The sequence below is a fragment of the Lacerta agilis genome, chromosome 8 (assembly GCF_009819535.1).
Source record: "Lacerta agilis isolate rLacAgi1 chromosome 8, rLacAgi1.pri, whole genome shotgun sequence".
Lineage (NCBI taxonomy): Eukaryota > Metazoa > Chordata > Lepidosauria > Squamata > Lacertidae > Lacerta > Lacerta agilis.
In genome coordinates this window covers 40,622,725-40,628,838 of record NC_046319.1, presented here as the reverse complement: position 1 = coordinate 40,628,838, position 6,114 = coordinate 40,622,725, and positions in this window count along the sequence as shown.

Genomic DNA, 6,114 nt, shown 5'->3' with positions numbered 1-6,114 from the left:
GTGTGTGTGTGTGGCTAGTTAATGCAAGCTGAGGGGGGTTTTGAACGCTGGATGCTGTTTTGATGCACATGCTGCTGCAAAGCCAGGCCGGGGAACCATCTTAAGTTGAGGGTGCATGTGATTCAGATTCTATTCAGTTGAATCTCTGGTTACAAAGTTGACATTTTTCCAGCAATGCCCCCTTAGTGAGCCTTCTTTTGTTCACTTCTTTTTATTTCGAGGCAGTGCACACCTATGTTTGTGGAACTGCAAACCTTTCCAGTCATGTGTTACTCCAGTCAAATCCCACGTATGAATGTGGAGGAGGTAGGCTTGCTACAGGAGAGCAATCTCTTTGCAAATTGCATGTGTGGCTACTCTGATGTGTTGCTTTTCTTCTTTTTCAAACAGAAAGAGATGGATGGAGGTGGAGAAGACATTCCTTCGAAAAAAAGCAAAGAAGTTGTGCAAGTATCTTGAGAAATGGGAAAGCGAATTTAGCTTCGTGAAGAAGAGCACAGTGGGGCACGGTCACGCATTCTGCACAATTTGCAGTTGTGATTTTAGTGTCTCCCACGGGGGAAGGACCGATGTCACTCAGCATAAAAAATAGGCCAAGCACAAGCGCGGGCTAGAGGCACAGAAACATGCCCCGGCAATGTCAGCATTTGTGACTAGGAATACCACAGAGGCTGACCAGGTCATAAATGCAGAGGTTAAAATGGCCATGCTGTATGCCAAAAACAACATTTCTTTCACCTGTGACGACTTCAACAAGTGTGTAGCTGACATGTTCCTGGACTTCAGTGTTGTAGCCTACCCTGTGACCTTAGGGTGAAGTGTGGGTAAGTAAGTAAGTAAGCAAATAAATAAATAATACATAAAGCACAGGCTTTACTTGGAACTTCCTGAGCCACTCTGCTCACTTCAAACATCTGTGGCAGAGCACCAAACTGCCAGGCATCATTAGTTGAAAGTTAAATTCCATAAGGGATGAAGCTACCTGGGAAGGAGATTGCTCACCTGGAGTTTGGCACACAGGGCTCTAATTCAACACAGTGCCGCAAAGGTGTCAATAGACAGGAAGTTCCAAGTTGATTCAAATTAAGAAAACAATGGTACCTTGGGTTAAGAACTGAGGTACCACTGTAATATTGTCAGCTTATTGTTAGCTAAAGTTACTGTGCTCTTTCTCAACAGGTGCCATAGCAGCAGAGCTAGATGACGAGTTGGCCAAAACATGCCGATCTCAGCCCTTTTCATTGATGTGTGATGAATCGAACAACAGAAAAGCAGACAAAGAATTCATCATGGCTAGACTCTACAATGAGGCCAATCTGCAGGTTGTTACCAGATTATTGGAGATGCCCATTTTGTTGTTCAGTCGTTCAGTCGTGTCCGGCTCTTCGTGACCCCATGGACCAGAGCACGCCAGGCACCCCTATCCTCCACTGCCTCCCGCAGTTTGGCCAAACTCATGCCAGTCGCTTCGAGAACACTGTCCAACCAGCTCATGAGATGCCCATGTAGCCTTTTAAATCTTTTAAAATTTTAAAGATCTACAATCTTTAAAAGTCATGGGGATGTTTGCTTTTCAAGTTTCATTTGTCTTATTTGAAATGCACAGTAATCAGGTAAATTGACCCTAACCCACAAAGGGAAAGGATCACAACAGGTGGGTTGGTGTCCTTTCAAAGTCCATACGGTATTTGTTAGGATATGTAAATGGAATGTAGGTAAACTAACTGCAACCCATCCCAATTCCTAGTGAAGGATCCCCCCGCCCCGCCAAAATATCTAAGAGGAGAGCAGTTTGTAGTTGAAAGTGACGATCAGAAATTCAACAGAAAACGTATTAAAGGGATTTGCTTGTTGTGTCCCATTCCACATTCAGGCAGTTTAGATTTTACTTTAAAATGGTGCTTGGTTTCCAAAATGGGAAGTAGCTCCATCTGGAACCCCCTTACCTGTCTTTATGGATCCAGTGGATTATAGTTATTCAGGGTGTTCATTGCTGCAAATGTAACACGAATATAGTGACTATAATATATGTTTGGTGGTTGTTTTTAAACACATTTCTACTTTAATAGTATTTATATACCCCCTCACCACAAAATATCCTCTATATATCTCTAATCCCTATTCTTTAATTAATCCTAGTTCTTTAATTGGGGCTGTGATAATTTTTGTGGCCTTGCAGCAGAAGGTGCTATCTTGAAGGGAAACAGTTTTCTAAAAAAACAGTTCTTTCCTAGAAGAAATCAACTTTATTATTTTATTTTTATTAATTACATTTATATACCATCTTTATCTTCCAAGAATCTCAAGGTGGTGTATATGGTTCTCCTTCCCATTTCATGGCTGAGAGGCAGTGACTGGCCCAAGGTCACCAGTGAGCTTCATGGCTTTCACTATGCATCTGTTACCTGTCTTCCTCTCTTGGCAAAAAGAGGATGACTATGTCTGGGTCCAACCCTTTATCTCCAGTTCCAGGGCAACCATCAGGGTCCCAACATCACTGATACCTGCCCATGAGTTCCCCTTTATTTTTTTGTGGGCCAACACAACCACAATTCCCACAACACCCCTGACAAAGTGCTGTTACAAGGTATTGAGGGAAATTAACATGGTAGCTAGTCCCTGCCATCCAGCATTGTTGAAAGCATCACTGTTGCTGCTGCCGACCATTACTGACAGGTATGCATATGGGGGGGGGGGGGTACCAGAATGAACAATGCATAGGACCACCCCTACCTGGGGCTGGCCCTTTCCAGTTTCCTCTCAAGAGAGCTTCAGGGAAATCTCCTCACTTCCATCTGCTTACACCAGCTAAAAACACCTAGGGAAAGATTTAATGCTGAGCATAGGCAGTGATCCTCCATAAACCTGCTGGCCAAGAAATCCCCAAACATTGTTTCTGGATTTGCTGGATGGCCATTTTACTCTTGGTGGACCTCATGGGAAGCATGACTCAAATCTTCCCACTAGAAAACCAGTCAGCAGCAATGATAGGTGTTGGAAATAGTTTGCCTTGTATGAATTGTCTCAGGCTTTGCAAGTGCCTGTGGGTACTTTAGCAATCCCCTAGTTAACAGGGTGGCAATGTTAACAGAATGTGTGCTCTCTCTCTTGAAAGGTATTTTATTCTTTGTATGGGAGAGGCAGGTACAAGCACAGCTGACCATATGCAGCTTACACTGATTTCTCCTACATGATCACAACTTTATGTGGGCAGTGGTAAATAAATGGAGAGCAGAGAAAACCCACTGCAAAAAGATATTTTTAAGCCCTCCATTTTGCTTATTGGGCTCTGGGAAGGTTACATGAGGGCCCTGGGCCTTGCACATCCTTCCCAGATGGCAGTGTGAGGCCAAGGGCAAGGCTGCTATAGACAGGTAGGGATGGTCATGGGGAGAGCAGTTCCAGAGGTTCCTGGCTTTACACTATTTTGTATTTGCACATGGACCCCTGAAACCAAACCCTCATTAAGTTACCTCTACACAATCACAGGAACTTCCCCATGAACTGGTATAGTCCAGACACTAGGCCTAATTCAAAAGTTATGCATTTCATCTCTGGCAGGCTAGGGAAGCAGCTTAGGGCACTTTCAATACATTTTAGCAAAGTAACCATGTGGAAACAAAACCCAGGGATGTGCCAACAAGAAACTCCAATGAAACAATTATACAGGGCAAAGAGCTGGGTCTTTCACAGGAGTGAAATATTCCTCATCAGGGAGAGGGAGTCTGTGGCCCTCCAGGTGTTAGATGGCTAAATGCCCTCTGTCCTAGTCAGTATGGCCAATGGTCAAAAACTATGATAGTCCAGCAACCTCTGGAAGTAGACAGGTTCCCCATCTCTATGCCAAAGGGATCCATTCAAGCTGAGGATCTCAAGACAACATCATTTTGTTTTGTTTTTTATAAGAATTTATTTATTTTTCCATAACAAATAAATAAAACACCAACATTAACCCAATACCTAACTAAAAATAGACAATTACAAATATACCAATACTTCTTCTTCTTGTACCATAAAAAAAAAAATTTCTTGTTCGAATCTTCGGTTTTAATTCCAAATATTACTTTAATAACATCATATACTGAAAAAAAATTACAAATTCATTTTAAAAAGTTCCCTTCTAAACTTTCTTCATCAAAAATCTTGTTTTGTAATATACAATATTTTCCCATTCTTAACTTAACAAAAGTCAAATCATATTCTAGCTTCATATTAGTTCCACACAAAATTCTGGTTCTTAGCACATTATTCTCAAAATACATCATAACAAATATCCTCTTTCTCTAAAACTGCTGTTAATAACCAAGATTTAAATATCCCTTTTCTTGTTCAAAAGCTTAAAGTCTTGACACACCGGTTTCAGGGTACCATAATATATCATTTTTTCTTCACCCTTAATACAGTTCACCCTATCCCCCTTCTGTCCATTTTATTTGCTCGTCTTACACCGGAGCCACTCCTCGAGATATCCTTTTTCCTTATAGATCCACAGGTCCAGACAAAGTCCAAAACAGTCCTTGCATAGAGCATCAGGGTACACGCATCCTCTTCTTCCAGCTTCTCCGATTGACAATAGCATTCTTCTTTTTTTATTCGTAAACATAATAAGTTTTTCACCAACGCTCCCGAGCTCTCACCTCGAGAGTTAGATATAACAATTCTCCCCGTCCTGGGTCTGCCACCCCCGAAGGACGTTTCGTTTTCCCAGAGTCGCCAGACCATTTTGCCCTGTTCTTCAATCATCCCTTTCAGCTCTTTGCCAAGGCTCTCTTCCAATGCAGCCATTTCCTGAAAAGTCTCCTCTGTGGGATATATCTTTTCTAACATGTCCCGATTCAAAATCACCAATTTTTGATTGAGCAGTTCCAGTCTCAATAAAATAATCCTTTGATCGTCGCTTAGCTCATAGTTCGTAACCAACTCAAAAACAGAACCCAGCATGGCAGAAGCGGGCATAGGTGTCAAATTACAGCTTCGACTTCCAAACTTCTCCATCTTAGTGCCAGTAACTTTCCACTCAGTCACAGTCTTTCGCAGCCATTTTCCCTGTAACCAGGGCGCAAGAACCACAGATTTTAAAAAGAGATATTTTCCACGGACTTACTCCCTAAAGGGAGATCAAAAAAGTCTCACTTGTCAAAATTCAAATACTTTGTAGCCATCACTGTAACAGCAGTCTCTTAAACTGGTTATTTTCTATCCACCGAGGGGAGGGAGGCAGGCTTCCTTTCCAAATACCTCCCGGATCGTTAGAAAAATACAAAAACAAGTCCAATCCAATACTCACAACCACCGGGTTTTCTTTAAATCCAATCTTGACAGGTAGAACATTGACGCTCGTTGCGGGCGGCGGCTGCCGCTCCGCGTCCCGGTTGGGGCATGTCCCCTATAGCCCGGCTCCGTTGTCCCTTCACCCCCACTCCCCCTTTACAGGGGGAGCGAGGGAAGGGTTCAGAGCCATAATGGGCCCGCCGGGGAGCCCGGGGTGCGGAACGCTCTTCCCGCACCCCACCGGAGCCCCGCTTTGCGGTAGCGGGGCTCCAACCCCCGGGACGGACTGGGTCGCCTCGCAGCCGAGGCAACCCACGACCGCCCGCGATGGCGTCGCCGCCGGAAGTCCGCAAGACAACATCATTTTGATGTCACAAGCCAAGGAAGAATTAATTCAGATCGCTTCTCGGCCTTTTGGCTAAGATCAAGTGTAGGAAGAATTAATTCAGGAACAACCTTGGTTTTAATTTACTTTACATCCATATATCCTGGGGCTTTCCTCAATAAAGAGCTCATTTTGCCCAGTGACTAGGTTAATGTAAGTCGGATATGTTTATGCTAGTTTCTGGGTGTAGGAGCTTTTTGGAGTCACAAGTGGTACCGGAAAATTCATGGGCATATGCATATTTTTATAAGCGCATTTTACCTAACCTGTATTTATCCACTTTCAAAATGTATTTTCTGTTCTTACCTAACAGCCTATATGCAGCTCTCATTCAGGCATTGATTCAAAAACACTGCGGCATCAAGCGCTCCCAGACAACTGGAGGAATGTTAATTCGGTCAAACTAGATGAGATTCTATCCACAGTTTACAATTGTGTTACTTAAAAAAAAAAGTAAA